Genomic DNA, 18,777 nt, shown 5'->3' on the forward strand with positions numbered 1-18,777 from the left:
TGGAGTCATCTTTGTTCTCGGGGGAACACATGTCCTGACTGTGTGATCTGGCCTGACTTTAAATAAAAGCTTATGGCCACCAAGAGGAAGAAGTCGAAGAAGGCCAGGTCGCCATCAGGGAGGAGTCAGGACTCCTGGGCTATGTCCAGCTCCTCGTCCAATTTGAGTCTCGCTCGTATTAAGCCTTATAATGAGGAAGGCAAGGCTGTTATAATCACTTTCTGCCTGAATTTCAATTCTCATCTAGACCATCCTCCATGTACCTTTCCTATAATTTTCTTGACTGTCCTCCAAATTTCATATCAATGACTTTTCTCACTAACTAATGTTCATTCCACAATTCAAACTAACTTAATCTTTAAGATCTCAGTCCATTTACCAGCTGAAGACAAGAAACTTCTCCACAACTTCATTTGTAATATGATCCTTCTAAAATTCCAGCCACAAACCTCAGCATTATACAAACACAAATAAACTGATGTACACAAAAAATTTTCTTTGACCATAATTGTAATACTGAGGGCTCAACAGATATGTCCATTCAGGTTCATTTCAAACTTTGCAAACCAACAATGTCCAGTGATGATAACTATTTCATAACATACATGATATTTCAAGCGGAAAAAAAATACCTTAAAAATCAGACTTAATTAACTAAAATACTGTCCATAACAAAAATCAGAGACTGGCTGAACTTAAATAGTACAACAATTTGCATATGTATATATGTATACACACAAAAAACTATTGTACCACAATTATTATTTTACTCCAAAGAATACAAAAAAAAGAATAATGCAAATATGAATAAATTCTTAATTATTTACTGTGTTCAACCTTGAGTTTCCATAACCTGGGTAACATGATCAGAGTCAACCTTGCAGGGTCACATCACATACATGATATGTTTCCATCTATCCTAACGCTTCCAAGTCAAGTTCCTTGGGAGAAAACTGCATTCCAACACTGAATGCAAAAACAGTGGTAACATACAAAAATATCAACTTCATTGGTTGCAGTAGATGAGAGTGTTCTTGGTGACAGAATATCTTGGGATGAATAAAACCACAAGAGATTTTAAGAAAAAATACAATTTAAAAGATAAACGGACAATAAGAAATTATCGTTATCAAATTATGCTCTTTAGAGAAGTTTGTAAACTCAGTAATTACTTTTTTGTCTGAAATTCTAAGGCTTATTTTAAGGAAGAAATGTATACAGTAGCAGCATATCATAATTCACTGAAAATCCATTTTCTTTTGAAAATACCTACATCTTGCCAATGTTTTATATACAGTATCTGGCAACTGTTTTATGACCATTAAAAAGTAAAACCAAGATAATTTAGACATGGCTGACTTCCATCACCGAGTATCACATAACAACTCTGCTCTATTACACCCAAAGAAGATGACTGAATTTGCATTACCACAAATATGGCTCTTCTAAAGAGCAAAAGATTTTCTGGGTTACAGTGGCAAAAGATAAAAAAGTTACATTATTTACAATAAAAAATTAACAATTTTTCTTTACATATTCACAAAGCAAAATTTCTGTAAAAAAGAAGTCCCACTTTACCCAGATACCAATTTGTTTAATTAAAAAAATCTAGATGCATATCTTGGATAATGCAAGTCATTAAGATATAATATTCAATATATAAAATTAAGAGGTCTAATGGCACTGTTTTGTCAAGATAGTGATAGCTATTAAATTAAAATATAATAAAGAGTAATTTTAGTAAAATGTATGGCTTGCATTTACTAAGATAAGTCCATTGCATTGCAGCCTAAAATTTATTACATAAAAATTTATACATTCCTAAAGCTAAGCTTTCGTTAGCTCCCTATTTTTTCTATTTGTCTATATTTCTTTCTCTGCATAGAGACTTTGTCCTTAAAAAGAACAGGGTCCAGACGTAAGTTAGAATGGCGTAGTGGCATATGGCCCATCACAGAAGTAAAAGTATTTAGGCAAACACTTCGCTGATGGAAGTGACTAGGCTCAGTCCAAATCCACCTGCAAGTAATAACATTGCATAAATATTTAGAAATATAAGGCATCAATCTATAATAATTTGATAATGATAGTCAAGGTTTTCACTGATGAACCTGAAACAAAATACTGTATAAGTGCAATTTAGTAAAATTGAAAATAAAGAGTAAACTTACTTTGCTTCAGATGCATTATCTTTGTAATGCTTGCGCTGAGTGAGCTTAATTGGTGGACGACGAGTAACTGCAGCAACCAGGAAGTTCATGAGTATGTCATCACAGTTATTAGTAGTCTTCACTGTGGATAGAAGACCCGAGGCTGACTGATAAGTGTAGACATGTTGCCAGTATCGATGGTAAACTGCTGCTCCTGTCAGCACTAATGAGTAAAAATTTGTCCATCGGCTTGTGTAACTCCAGCCAGCCTGAAATAATGTATATCTTAGCAAACTTAAGCAACAAATAAACATAAATGACATCTATCTTATCTGAGAAAATTGACAAATTCATAGCTAATATTGTAGGTTAACCATCTTTTTATCATGTTTACCTGGACCTACACTATATATATTCTTTGTTATGAGGAATTATCTTATCTAGCACGACATTTTGGATGAAATGAAAATATAAAATGTCCTAAATTCCAATAAAATAGTGATTATATGACAAGAACTGTGCAACATTATTCAAAAATTCGTCGTTCAAAAGTTTAAAAGAAATATATTAAATGTATGCGCCAATACAGTTTAAATGAAAGCATTCATTTCACCTTATTGACACTAACAATGCTATAACCCCAATTATCAACATTTCAGCCATTCAGCACTTTAGGATGAGTTGTGAAATCTGTGCTGTATAAAGAAATGTATTACAGAATCAAATGAAATACAAGTTATAAATCAAGTAACTAACATTACTAATTCACAGTAAAAACTAATTTTCTTTACAAACAAGTGATAAAATATAATGAATGCCAATAAAGAGTACAAGTTCAAATATGAATTATAAACCTTTTTAAGCTTGGTACTAAATTTCATTATGTAATTTTTTAATGCCCAAATGATCAGTAAGAGAGAGAGAATAAGAAAAATATCAGATGGTGGTGGTACTGAATTCTAATGTTTTATGTGACAACAGCATTTTAAAATGTGGCATTTAACCCAACTGGACATAGAACTAGATCTTTTAGCTAAAATCTACTATTCCCATGACAATTCAGCTTCTAATATTGCATAAGACATAGTTAGAATGACCTATGACTTCCCATTTGAATGTCAAATTGGAGAAACTTGTCATTGTTACTCTATTCAAATCACAAAAAAATTATTAGAATCAGTTTGTTCTTTACCAAACCTTCAAGACAGCTGAGTTTTTTTTTTACTTCTCATATTTTGAGTGTCCTTTTCTACTCCCCTTATCTGAAATAGTAAATTTTAAGTTTTCCATATTGACCCTTATTAAACAAACTTTAGTCTACAATTCCTAGAAAGTCTCTACCACATTACACGACTGATTTTGTTTAATTATTTTTGCTTTTATTTTGCACACTTTAAAATGTCTGTTAAGTGCTGTCATTTTGTCCAATAAATAAATCAGATTAGATTATATCCACTCGTATTCTTGCTCCTTTATTTGATTGATAAGGATATAGCATGTGAGAGAGCCCTTCCCTTATCTTCCCCAGAGAAGGACATAACTGTACTGTGAACATACTGTACATAAGTGTGTATCTCAGATAGATTGCTGAATATGCCATACAGACTGGTGCACCGTCCCAGATAACTTAATAAATATATTTTGGAAGTCCTGGTATCTTGTGAGTTGACACTGATGCATTATGTGTTTATCTAATTTTAAAAACAATTAGAATTTTCCTGTAAAAGTTTAGCTTCATGGTCGGCTTATATTCGTAGATTTGAAGAGACTCTGGCTATGATAGGCAGCTCTTCTAGGAGAAGGACACTCCAAAATCAAGCCATTGTTCTCTAGTCTCGAGTAGTGCCATAGCCTCTGTACCATGGTCTTGCACTGTCTTGGGTTAAAGTTCTTTTGCTTGAAGGTACATTTAGGCAAACTATTCTATCTTATTTCTCTTCCTCTTGTTTTTTTATTCTTATACAGTAGTTTATTTATGAAAGATCTATTTTAATTTTGTTACTGCTCTTAAAATATTTTATTTTGATTGTTCATTACTTCTCCTGTAGTTCATTCATTTGTTTCCTTTCCTCTCTTGGCTATTTTTCCACGTTGGAGCCCCTGGAATTATAGCATCCTGCTTTTCCAACTAATAACAATAATAATAATAATAATAACAATAATAATAATTTCCTATTCCCACCTTATAATCCTATAATATCTAAGATTTTAAAATCTATACCATGTATCTAGCCACATATATTTTCATATATTTTTCTTAAATGGTATTTCATTACTTTATGGCTTTGATGTTCCAGTGTGTGTAATTCCTTTTTATAAATTATAAGGGTACACACTAACACTTTATCATAATACCCTGTACTAGGCATGCAGTTAATTCTAATAGTCTTGCCTTCTCCATCATAAGGCTCCATAATACACAGTATTCTAGAATTTCTATTCCAGCTATGACCATGTTGTGGAATGATCTTCCTTATTGGGTAATTGAATCCGTTGAGCTTCAAAAATTCAAACTTGCAGCTTAAGTGTCATTTTATAGTTTATATACAATAAATGTTTTAATGCTGTTACTGTTCTTAAAATAGTTCATTTTAATTGTTCATTACTTCACATATAGTCTATTTATTTCCTTTTTTCTTTTCCTTACTGGGGTATTATTCCCTGTTGGAGCCCTTGGGCTTATAGCATCCTGCTTTTCCATCTAGCGCTGTAGCTCAGCTAGTAATAGTAATAGTAATAGTAGTAGTAATAATAATAATAATGATAATAATAATAATAATACTGTACCAATAATAATAATAATAATAATAATACAATTGAAGAAATTATACAAAAATTCATCTTCCCAAAAATCTTTTATGACCACAGTCAATCCCTGAGATTAAAGTAAAGAAAAAAAATATTAAAAACACAAATTGGTATAAAAAACTTGGTCTCTTTACTAAGAGGTAATATATGATCTAACTTGACTGTGCTTCATCTGACCATAAATAGAACACAGAAATACCCAAAATGGTCCATTCTAATATTTCAGAAAGTATGTCAACAATTTTAAAAGAAAAATCAAAATGTTAGGAATAATATTAAGTACAAACTAAAATTCTTGGTGTTATGGCCCTTTTTCTTACCTTCCCCAGTTTTTTATTTAAAAAAAAAAAAAATGAAATGAGAAAAGATGAAGTTCAATTTTTCTGGAGCTATGATACTCTAGTGTTTGTTCCAAGTTTGTGTAATTTATTAACTCTCCAAAACTACTATACAGTAATTAAAAAAATGTGTACCTTTGCGTCATCCCAGTGATGAGAACGAGCAGGATATCCAACAATACGATCAGGGAATGTTCGCCACACTATAAAGGCAAAATCTAATTCATCAGTGGTTAGAGATACATCCTCGTCCAGCGAGAACACTGCATCAGTGGTAATCTGTGAGTATGGAAAATGACGAGCAGATATTGAGCGTTCAGTTGGTACTACGACATTCACAGGAACACTACCACCAGGAAGACGGTTCTCGGTGAGTGCAGCTTGGTTACTTGTCCATACTACAACAATCTGTAATATATATAAAATTATGTAAAACCAATTTCTAAAATAACATTAATTATTTCTATTTACATGAGATTCATAGACTATTCCTTCTTAAAAGGAATTTTTCTCCAACTAATGTAGTAAAAAAGCTCTTTGCTCCCGGCAGTAAGAGAAGTTGGAGTGAGGATATGACATAAATTAGCCTTAATCCTACCTAGACTGCCATTTCAATTAGCTCATTCCTTAAAAGTTGAAACAGAAATCTAAAGAGTATGGCGGCAATGTCCAAACAAAAGATAAAAATCATTTCCGTATATTTAAACAGGTTAGATACATCGAAATACTGTACACTATAGTCAAATTACAGAGATCATCAGCCACCTGTCACTATGGCTTGGAAAAACATATCTAGCTTGTATATTAAGAAGATACAAAAACAGAACAACAGCCCTATAGCACTGCATCCAGAATATTATTTCAAATACTTTAGCAAAATTAAATGAAAAGCTACATTATTATAGCATTGTAACTCCAATATACTGAAAAGGTAGCAGCCTCACCATACTGACTGGGAGAATCAAAAGTAAATTTCATCAAGAAGCAAGACAACGCATCATAAATAAGGCCAGGTAGGTATCTTGAGCCCATAAAAAATATTCTTTGGTTAGTTTTTGATGTTCTCAGACATCCTTACTGTAAGTACCAGCATGGACAAGAAAATTTTTCACAACTAAATCCCAATACAACTTGAAGTTTTAAAATATCTGTTTGAGTTAACATGGACAAAAAAAGTATATTTTAAATAAAAGCAAGCTACTTGAATTGAAATAGCCTGCAATACAATAATCATTCAGCCAAAAGGAACAATCACCATAAAACCTTTCAAGCTGAAAACATTTCACGCTAAAACTCCTCAAAACCTCAGTCCTACATCAGACTCCCTCTTATAGGGGTAGAAAGAAGATTAAACTAGTTTTAAAAGAAAGTACTGTACACAAAGGTAAGAATATTCCAATTTTTCGGAGCATAGATACTAAGAAGTTCAAACTTATTGCAAATGTTTTTATATTGAACAGGTTGACAGAAGTCTAGCTTTTTAATTTATTAATGACTTATTTGCTAACATTATTACTGATTTCATTTATTTTATATTTTTTATTATCTTTCATTTACAGTATAGATTATTTGTTACTTCTCTATTTCCATTTCACACCTAGCTGCTTTCCTTTTTGAAGCCCTTGTGATTATGGCATTCTGCTTTTCTAATTAAGGTTCTAGCTTGGTTAGTAATGACAGCATTAATTAAACAGATGATAATTGATGACTTTTTTTTATTTATATTAACAATAGAAAGTATGTCAATGTTGTTGACACATGATTAGCCAGTAAATTACAATCTATAAGATTTGAAATACTGCTTTTTAAGTAAGAGACAGAAAGTCTTTTGACATACGTCACTGAGCATGGTACAGTTTAGACGCAAAGGTCAACAACCAGTATCATATGTCAGAATATATCCATCTTGTATGGAAGAAAAAAAAAAAAAAGGCCACACAGAATAGGGAGCTACTTCCTCGGTAACTAGAAATGTCTTATGGTCATCATGGACAAGTTATAGCAAAATAAGGAGTCTCTACTTAAGCATATCTTCCTTGTTCTATTGTAAAAGATCCTGAAGAGAGGGGAAATTCATTTATCTGTTTAACTTCCAGTTAACAAAAGTAGTGAATATGCCTATAAGTCAGTAAATTGTACATTTTCTCTGAAAAAGATCAGAGGTTACTATTATGCCTTACTACAGAAGTGGTTAAGCTGTCTTCAGAAAACACACCTGGAAACTCAACTAATACAAGTAGTTTCTGACCTCAAAGATCTTCCTGTAATTCTTCAAAATGAGCCTATTAGGTAAAGACACAGTAACTCTGACACAAATAAGACTTAACCTCATACGTACCAGGAGCTTAAAACTTGTACACACCTGTATTGTCGATTTGTGGAAGAGCCATGAGAAAACTCACAAGAGACATTGGTATAAAGAACTTCAAAGCAATATCTCCAGGCATATATAACAAACCTTCCTCCTAAAGAGAATCCTGCACAGAAAATTGGGTTACTGGTACAACCATCCAATCAATCAATAATCCAAAATTAAAACACCAAATAAATCAAAGAAAAAAAGTTTGAATTCTATAAGGATGGTCAAGAAATCTGTCTGGAAGTAAAAATATTCTCCATATGCCATCAGATAAATCAATAAAACTAATCTGGTAGTGGAAGAACTAGTAATAATCCAAGAAACTGGAAACCAAAAATTTTCAGGCTTCGCTAATACTGGCTCTAAAAGACCTAGCAACCAAAAAAAACAAACAAAAGAAAACTCTAGAAATAAATATGGCAATACCATGCCAATAAACTGAGTGAACAAAATAAACAGAGTAAAAACCTCTTATAAATCATAGTTTACATAAACTATGGCAATATAAAAAAATCACAAATCACACTGTGTAACTCAGGCTACAAGTGGATACCTGATTATGGTTTCAACTTCATTCCCTGTTTAAAGGTTTAAAGGGTCCTCATGAATGACAGAGGCAAGGGATAGTGACATTGCCCTATCAAGCAGGACAATGCCCTAAAAACTGACCATATATACATATGATCAGTGCCCAAGCCCCCTCTCTACCCAAGCCCCCTCTCTACCCAAGCCCTTTTCCACCCAAGCTAGGACCAATGAGGGCCAGGTAATGGCTGCTGATGACTCAGCAGGTAGACATACAGGCTTCCCTGATCCCCACATCCGTAGCTTACAAGGATGGTGAGGTTACAACGACCAAAGAAACTAACGGGTTTGAGTAGGACTCGAACCCCAGCCTGGCGTTCACCAGTTAAGGACATTACCACAGCGGCCACCACAACCCTATTATCCCGGGAGCATTAACAGTTCATGGCGCTAAGATACTTCAATTAACTATCGATGTAACTTTTATACCCAGTCCTCCCAACATACTCATCTAGGTAAATTTGTAACTCATTTCCCGGACCAACCTTTGAGTAAATCTGGTGATGGAATTTCTGCCAGTTTCTTGAAACTACTGTAATAGTCTAGCATGATCATTTGAAATTGTAGTGGTCACAGGCCATACTAGTTAATTAAAAAAAAATCTTTATCAAAAGTACTGTAATTGGTGTAAGTGGCTTGTGTCATACTGTATGTAGGCAAAAGCCTCTACCAAACTAAAGACTAGCAAGTTCGTCTCAAACTCTAGAGCAGATGCAAAAGTATAAGCCTCAATGATTCTACAGAAAATTACAAAACTTAAAAAGTACAGCTCCTCTAAAAGAAAAGTACAGTATGAGAAGTTTTATGTATTAAATAAAAATGTAACTAGTCTGGTGATGGAATTTCTGTCAGGAACTGATAATCTGGTATGATCATTCAAACTTGAATTGGTCACTGACCATACTAGTTAACTGAAAAAAACCTGTATCAAAAGTAGTGAAAGTGGCTTTTTCACAAGTGAGTAGGCAAAAGCCTTTACCGTACTAAAGACTTGCAAAATAAGACTAGCAAGTCAGTCTCAAACTCTGGAACAGACAAAAAAATATGAGCCTCAATGATTCTATATAAAATGACAAAACTTTAAAAGTACAGCTCCTCTAAAAGTAAGATATGAGAAGTTTTATGGAGCAAATAATTATGTAACTAGTTGTCCATGATTAAGTCTTTACAGTGAAAGACAAGAGAAAGAGAAAAGCAATGACACTTTCCAAAGAAAAAATTCTCTCTCTAACTCTTGGTGACGAGAAAGGCAAAAGATGGTCAAGAAACATTATATCCACAGATCCGCAGCATGTAATATATGAGGACATTATTTCAACATTACCTAAGGAGCAGGAACTCACAAAACAAATGTGCCCCGTCCAACACTACAAAACGCAATTGTTCCTTACTGTGCTTCATTTGTACCTTGACGAAGCAACACTAAACACATAAAAGGACTTTTATAATACACCCTGCCTTTTATTTTCCAATGATAGTCGTTTAAACTAAAATTATGCGTAACTTTGTGATCTTTTAATACAACAAAACAATGAGCCATGAATCCAAATGGGAACCTATACCCTTTGGGTTAAAGTGGGGTTTTGAAAAGGATAGAAAATTAAACGGAAACAAGAGCTTTACCTGAAATAACAAAACTTCTTCCATCTTCACTGCATCAATACGCTTCACCGAGAACTTTTAGTTAAGGATGTAAATATTCAGCACTGAATACAATGACATACTGTATAAACTTTTGTGCCCTTTCACAAACCTGTCATTCTCTTGCTTAACTTTATGATAATACAGTACACAATACTGTAATTAAACTTTCCAAGACAACAGAACAGTTGTTCTATATACTTGCAGTGAATGGATTTATGGGTAAACTTTCAAATGATAAAGGAACACAGCAACTCATTTTGCAAATAACATTTTTCAAAACATAAAATTTCCTTAATTATAAAAGATATCTAAATTCTTCAGATAAATAACACTAACTTGAAAGATTATTGCATTTTTGTTATGACTTAAAAAAGCTTCTTTGCCTCTAATTTGTATCCCATTACTAAATGAAGCAAAGTTCTATGGTTAGACGACATAACCGATTCACCTCACTTAGTCTCTTAAAATGAATACGGTATACATTTTCACTTTCACCCCTATTTTCAAAGAAACATACAATATAAATACAAATGTAATACTGTAATGTCATTACCTTTTCGACGAACTTGCTCCGTGCAATATTTTTGACTAGCTTGTATAATGGAGTAGTGTGTATTGGTCCACTGCCACCATGACTGACTGAAATCACTGCTGTATACCTGTAGAAATAGATATTGAGATATTGACTTATTCATTAATTAATTTTTTTCCCATTAGAGAAGTAAAACAACAATCCAATTTTTATAGGATTAATCAATATTGAAATCAAACAATGCCCAGCAGGAACTTCTTCCTCTTTAAGGCAGTACTGTAATCTCCTCATAAAAAATCATGTTATACAGTCAACACATTTTCAGATTACACAAAGTGCTCACACTTCACAAGCAAATTTATTTCTAGTCATATTACACAACTCAATCAGTAAGTAAGAGAGAGAGAGAGAATCAAATGTTGGACCATAGGCACTCTCTCCAATACCACTGAAGTCTTGTAAGAGCTTCGTGACTGTTGACTGCCTTAACAATGAATCTCTATCGATATACAGAAAGAGACGATGGACTGAGACTGACCAATCTCATCATGAGTGCATCCCTCAGTCAAGTGAAAATCTACGCATTGGCAGCTCATTCAGCCAAAAAGACTGGGTTGCACTCAATCATGCTAGAGCAAAGGTAGGAAGACTTGGGGATAATTTGCTCATATGCGGACTTTCTGAGAGTGCTCAGTACACCTGTGGAGAGCCCATCCAATCTATGAATCACATAATCCAAGGTTGTCTTAAAGATCCTAGCTGCTCTAATGACGATCTTGTAGAAGCTGACCAAACTGATCTCGACTGAGTATTGCGATGGCATGATAAAATACAATGATGACTCAATTACTTGAGTATCATAAATAATTTCTTATCAATAACATTTCTAAAATAAATTTACTGAACATGATACAGTATCTATATTTTTAGGCTTTCAACTTTCCTTTTACTACACAATCTACACAAGTAATTCATTCAAATAATCTACAATTTATTTGCACATTCAACCACCACACCTCATTTCCACAAAGAAGGCTTGGTCTCATATTCAGTTAATATGTACAGTGCCCCATACAATTCCTAGAAAGTCTACCATCTTTATTGATATGTCTCTTCTATCATTTACTTCTTCACTTACTAAATCATAGTCCATAATATCTAAACTTGAATGACTCCGTGAGTCAATCGTTTCACTATATACACTATTCTACTAACATTTATATATCTATTTTTTTGCCTTTTCAGTTAAATAACAAAACATTTTCTTCTAATAATCTCCTTTGAAAAATCAATCTGTGCAACTTCTTTATGATATCAACAACATAAAATACATTTTTTATCAACCATCATTCACCTTATTCATAAAACTGTCATAAAAACTTAAGTCTTTTTCATTATCTTGTGGTCTATTAAATTTCTTATTCATGATCTAGATATTAATCTCTGGCACCATTTTTAAGTTAATTCTTTTTGCATGTTGTGTAAGATTTTTCATAATTCTAACCATCCTTTGCTTTTGGATCTTCCTAAACTGTAATCTACCATCCAACACATAATACTAAGTATGCAGTTAATTTTAACAGCCATGCCTTCTCCATCATAAGGCTCAATACTAAACAATGTTCTAGAAGTTTTATTCCAACAATTATGGAATGATCTTCCTAATCAGGCAGTTGAATTGTTGGGACTTCAGATGTTCAAACTTGTGGAGAATGTTTTTATGTTGAACAGGCTGACATAAGTCTTTTGTAATTAATATATGGCAGATCTATTTTAACGTCATGACTGATCTTAAAATATTTTATATTAATTATTCATTACTTTTCATATAGTTTATCTATTTCCTTATTTCATCTCCTAACTAGGCTATTTTCCCCTGTTGGAGCTCTTGAGCTTGCATCATCCTGTTTTTTCAAACTAGGACTGTAGTTTAGGTAATAATAATAATAATAATACTAATTATTATTATTACTATTATAATACAACTACAGTTGCTTCACAATACTGGACCACTTTGCTTATCAGGTCCTACAACTTGCAACTTGGGTTGCAACTTATCGTGCGATAAAACCAGTAACGACAAATGAAGAATCAAGGCTTCTACTAAAATTATACCTATAAAAGACTTAAATAAAGTACCTGGAGGATGGTGAGGCACCAAGGGATGTCAAATAGAAGGGGTAATGGGGCAAATAATCAGAGAAGGTGAAGTTAACGGCTAGAGCTCCTGGAGCGGAGTTCCATACTGACAAAGGTCTAGCCCTGTGTCGACGAATCCGGTCTGCTACAATCTGAAATGAACCCGTTGTGAATTAGAAAAAAATAGGGGTTATGAATAATAACTCTTATGAAAAAGTCTATCCAATATAGATAAAGGTATCATTACGTACTTAAAAATTAATTACAACTTATGCTGAAGTTAAAAGGAGTTCCGTAATCTATGATTTTCAAAAACTAATTTTACTGCAGAGACAAAATATTATCATTATTTTCTTCAAACTTAAGATTTAGAATAAATATTCAATCTAGGCAAAACAAAGGAATATGGATATGAATAATGAAATCATAAAAAAACACAGCTTTAAAAATAGAAAAACCTCTAGAAAAAAGTAGGAATGTACCACCACAGAGGTCATGTTTATTGATACAATTAGAAACACATTAGAGCAAACACCAAAAAGTGTATAATAATCTTCTGTTGGGGAATGGCAATTCATAAACTGACATCACATTTTATAAAAAAGAGAGATGAAAATGTAGTAATGCATGTCCAGTGACATTCTTCATCCTCTTCAATTCTTGTCAATTTTTATTTGAATGAATTGCTGTTTGCTTTACTCTACTGTAAGTAATAATACTATCGTCGTATAATTTGCTTTGAATAATGATTAAAATAAGCTGCAGAAACTAGCGAAAGATTGACATGTTTTCTTTAAATAATGGTACAAAAAGAGAAGCTGTGGAAACTGGTGAAATACTGAGAAGATTGCTTTGATTAATGGTTAATAAGAGAAGCTGCAGAAGCTAATGAAAGACTGACATGTTTGCTTTGAATAATGGTAAAAGTGAGCAGCTGTGGAAGATGGTATAAAAAAAAAACTGAAATGATTGCTTTGAATAATGGTTAAAAAGAAAAGCTGCAGAAGCTAGTGAAGGACTGACTTGTTTGCTTTGAGTAATGATCAGTAAGAGAAGCTACAGAAGTTGGTAAAAGACTAACATATTTGCTTTGAATAATGGTTAAAAAGAAAAGCTGCAGTAGCAAGTAAAAGACTGGCGTACAACAAGATAGTGCTCTTGACCAACTAACCTCCAGAGTGGAATGGACAATCTTTTGAATGGATGAGAAGTATTGATTCCACATGAGCTGAGTCTGCTGTCTCATATGGAGCATCTGGGAAGCATTTATTGAACGGACGATTTCAGGGACCTGAAAGGAGATTCTTGGTTAAAATAATTGAAGGTCAACATAAGTTAGACAAGATCATAAAAACTCTCTAAAGGTTTAAGCTAAATCGCTCTACCCAAGAGCAAATGGGGTGTCACTGGTAGGACTAAAGAGTCTTTGAGACATCCAAAATCCTTGTAACTCTCTCTCTCTCTCTCTCTCTCTCTCTCTCTCTCTCTCTCTCTCTCTCTCTCTCTCTCTCTCTCTCTCTCTCCTGGTAAAACTCCTATGAAAACAATATAGAAAATGGAACACGATGTAAATCAGAATGAACATTATCTTTGAGTACCATATATCAAATTTAGCCATATTTCCTTAATGTGAAAAAGTATTCATGTCATTAATAAAAATTATATCAAACAATCTAAATCTATTACAAGATGGTTCAGAAAAAACCTATAAAATAATCCACCCGCCAGTTGTAAATATTTTTTTCTTCTATTAGTTTTTTTTTTTTCAATTTTTTTGTATGAGGTAAACACTGTTGCCTTCTTTTGATGAACTTTGCTTTGTCTTTGTGGTAGACCGTAGTCCCAATCGACGGCCCTGCCTGACATTACTTTAGACCCCGGTAGCGTATGTTCATGTGTTGTACCACTCACCAGCGTCCTTCCTCCCAGCAGAGAGGAGTCTTCAGCCAGGTGTAAATGCCTTTGCAAATTCCATTTAACACAAGATGCAATGTTTTTTTCTCACACGAGATATGTCATTAAATGTTCAGGTAAATCTTTCTCCTTTGATGAATATGAGTGAAATCGGTCGAACAATAAATCTGATGACATGAAATTATAGGATGAATTTTATAGGGCATTTTGGATTCCTTAAAAAGGGATATCCAATGAAAAAGATCAGGAAAAAAATAGTCGAAATCACTGAATCATACTTAAAGGAATAAGCGAATACTCGTGAAATATATATATCACCACCTCCTCCTACGCCTACTGACGAAAGGGCATCAGTTAGATTTCGCCAGTCGTCTCTATCTTCAGCTTTTAAATCAATACTTCATTCATCAACTCCTACTTCACACTTCCCAGTCCTTAGCCATGTAGGCCTGGGTCTTCCAACTCTTCTAGTGTGTTGTGGAGCCCAGTTGAAAGTTTGATGACCTAATCTCTTTTGGGAAGAGAGAAGAGCATGCCCAAACCATCCCCATATACCCGTTACCATGATCTCATCCACATATGGCACTTGAGAAATCTCTCTTATAGTTGCTTGAGGGTACACTCGGGAACACTTGTTTTGATAAAGTTTTTTATAGTTTAAAAGGAAATATTTATTTTAATGTTGTTACTGTTCATAAAATATTGTATTTTACCTTGTTTCCTTTCCCTGCTGGAGACCCTGGCCTTATAGCATCCTGCTTTTTCAACTAGGGTTGTAGCTTAGCAAGTATTATATATATATATATATATATATATATATATATATATATATATATATATATATATATATATATATATATATATATATATATATGTGTGTGTGTATGAATGGACAAACTTGCCAGAAAGAGAAAGACATTCATACAACTGTACAGACATAGTATACTTGTCAAACAAAAGGAAACACGCTCACCGATTCCAGCAACAATAGAAATAGATGTTGGGCGTTGTGGAGCAATATTCTTTTCTGAACTGGACATCAATAACCCCCCCCCCCCCACCAGTCCAGGGACCCCGGGGAGGAGGATCGACATTTCTTGTCTTTATTTCCCCCACAGCCTGAGACGTCCAGGATCTTCAATCATCAGAGGCAATGAAATCGAAGGAGAAAGATGTTTAATGGTATTTCCATTGTGGGAGGAGATATTGTGTCTTGCGATAGCTGGCATCTCAAGAAAGAACTTGCTAATACTCATGGTACGAATAATCCTCTTTTTTTCATTAAGCTTTTGTTGATCTGGTGCCGTTCTATACGACGTATTGCGTTTATTGGCTATTTGTTGGACGCAATTTTTACCTCCGCCAACGAAGTTGGAAGGAGATTATGTTTTCACCCGTTTGCGCGTTTCTGTGTGTGAGTGTGTGTGTGAACAGCTTCCTGACCACAATTTTAGTCGTAATGAAACTTGCAGGTATTAACTTTTAGGTAAAAAGCTACAAATAATTACATTTTGGAAGGTCAAGGTCACAGGTCAAGCAAAATGTCCAATTCACGTAGCCTAATCAGCCATAAGTTTGGACATCGTTGTCACAGACGCTTCAAACTTGGTTCATATTTAAGTGTATGGAAATCCACGCCAATTAATACACGTTAAGGTCAAAGGTCAAGGTCACAGTCCAGCAAAAGGTCGACAAATAAGCTGCCACAGTGGATGTCTGCGCTCTACTGAGTGGTCTGTAGTTGGTCATGTGATATACAATTATATAACCTTGCTGAAATAAATTCTACGTTTTAAATTTCTTTTGAAGTTATACTCGGGCACACTATTCTATCTTATTTCTCTTCCTCTTATTGTTTTTGAAGTTTTTATAGTTTATATATGACAGATTTATTTTAATATTATTTTTCTTAAACTTCCCTTGTAGTTCATTTCCTTGTTTCCATTCCTCACTGGGATATTTTCCCTGTTGGAGCCCTTGTGCTTATAGCATCCTGCTTTTCCAACTAGGGTTGTAGCTTACCAAATCATAATAATAAATAATAAATAAATAATAATAATAATAATAATAATAAATAATAATAATAAAAATAATAATAATAAATAATAATAATAATAAAAAATAATAAATAATAATAAATAATAATAATAATAATAACAATAATAATAATAATAAAAATAATAATAATAATAATAATAAATAATAAAATAAATAAATAATAATAATAATAATAAATAATAATAATAATACTAATACTACTAATAATAATAATACTCTAAACTATCGAGCTTGAGCTGATCTTGCACCCCTGTCTAACAGATTGCCAAGCAAGGACGTTTCCAATATCTGTGGACGTGGGTGTCGGGGATGGAAGGAAATTAATTAAGAAGTTGAACAATGGGAGGAGACCAGGAGTTGATGCGGTTGACATTGAGATGATGTGTCAGGTTGAGTGGCTGATAATCATTATAATTATTATTATTATTATTATTATTTATTATCATTTTTATTATTATTATTATCAATTATAATTAATTATTAATTATCATTATTATTATTATTATTATTATTATTATTATTGCTAGTATTATTATTATTATTACTATTATTATTATTATTATCATTATTATTATTATTATTATTATTATTACTTGCTAAGCTACAACCCTAGTTAGAAAAGCAGAATGCTATGAGTCCAGGGGCTCCAACAGGGAAAACAGCCCAGTGAGGAAAGGAAACAAGGAAAAATAAAATATTTTAAGAAGAGTAACAACATTAAAATAAATATCTCCAATATAAGCTATGAAAACCTTGACTAAACAAAAAGAGGAATTGGAAGAGAAATTAGATAGAATAACGTGCCCGAGTGTACACTCAAGCAAGAGAACTCTAACCCAAGACAGTGAAAGACCATGGTACGGAAGCTATGGCCCTAACCAATACAAGAGAACAATGGTTTGATTTTGGAGTGTCCTTCTCCTAGAAGAGCTGCCGACCTTTTATACAAGGTGGGGGAAGGTTCCACAGATATTAATGTGAAAGATAAGTGGTCCAGTGTATGAAAGTATGACTATACGCGACTTTAAATGACTCTTCTCTGTCTCTCTTCTATCTTTCATTTTTAATAAACCGTCAAACTACTCTATCAAGCCAGAATTTCACTCACATAAGACAGCATCTATACTTGCAACATTTATTCTGAGATTTACTTGTCCTTTAACCTTTCTCTTTGCAATTCTTATTTTTCTTCTTGGCCTTCTTTTTCTCTTTAATTTTCTTCTCGGTATTCTATCTACACTCTCTCTCTCTCTCTCTCTCTCTCTCTCTCTCTCTCTCTCTCTCTCTCTCTCCAACACACACACACACACACACACACATATATATATTATATATATATATGTATATACACACATATATATATATATATACATATATATATATATATATATGTATATGTATATACACATATATATATATATATATATATACATATATATATACATACATATATATATATATGTATATACATATATATATATAAATACATATATATATATATATATATATAAACAAATATATATATATATATATATACACACACACAAGACAAATCAAACTACGTTTATAGTGAAGCTCATCACTCATCAACAATAATTAAATTCACAACAAACTAACAAACAGACAAAAACACTATCTTTTTAATATAGCAGACTCCTCCTCCTCCTCAAAAAAAAAAAAAGTAAAAATTCCCCACCAAGATTTGGTATTGACCTGAGGATTATCAAAGTTCCAGTCAGATCTTGGTGATGGGGGAAATCTCAGGTAAGATTTCACCTCTGGCTTGATATTAACTCTCTCTCTCTCTCTCTCTCTCTCTCTCTCTCTCTCTCTCAACACACGCACATTCCCTCTCTCTCATACACACACACCGCCTATTCTCTCTCTCTTTCACAAACACACACATACCCAATCTCTCTCTCTCTCTCTCTCTCTCTCTCTCTCTCTCTCTCCCGGTAATTTCTTTGCATACAAAATAAAGAATACATGGAACAGACTTCCAGCGGATGTAGTAAACAGTAACACGGTAAACAAGTTCAAGAATAAGTTAGACATGATCATAAGAACTCTCTAAATGCTTAAAGTAAATCACTCTACCAAAGAGCGAATGGGGTGTCCCTGGATAAAGTCTTTGGGACATGCAAAATCCTTGCAAATCTCTCTCTCTCTCTCTCTCTCTCTCTCTCTCTCTCTCTCTCTGGTAGAAAGACAGCGAGATAATATTGTAGATTATCATCAATGAAAAGTCTG

General features: G+C 33.2%; 1 pseudogene; it reads right to left on the reverse strand.

Moving 5' to 3' along the window:
- Positions 1-404: 404 nt before the first annotated feature.
- Positions 405-18,777, reverse strand: part of LOC137623625 (exostosin-1-like) — a 46,156-nt pseudogene continuing 27,783 nt past the window's right edge.

This window comes from Palaemon carinicauda, chromosome 30, assembly GCF_036898095.1.
Source record: "Palaemon carinicauda isolate YSFRI2023 chromosome 30, ASM3689809v2, whole genome shotgun sequence".
Classification (NCBI taxonomy): domain Eukaryota; kingdom Metazoa; phylum Arthropoda; class Malacostraca; order Decapoda; family Palaemonidae; genus Palaemon; species Palaemon carinicauda.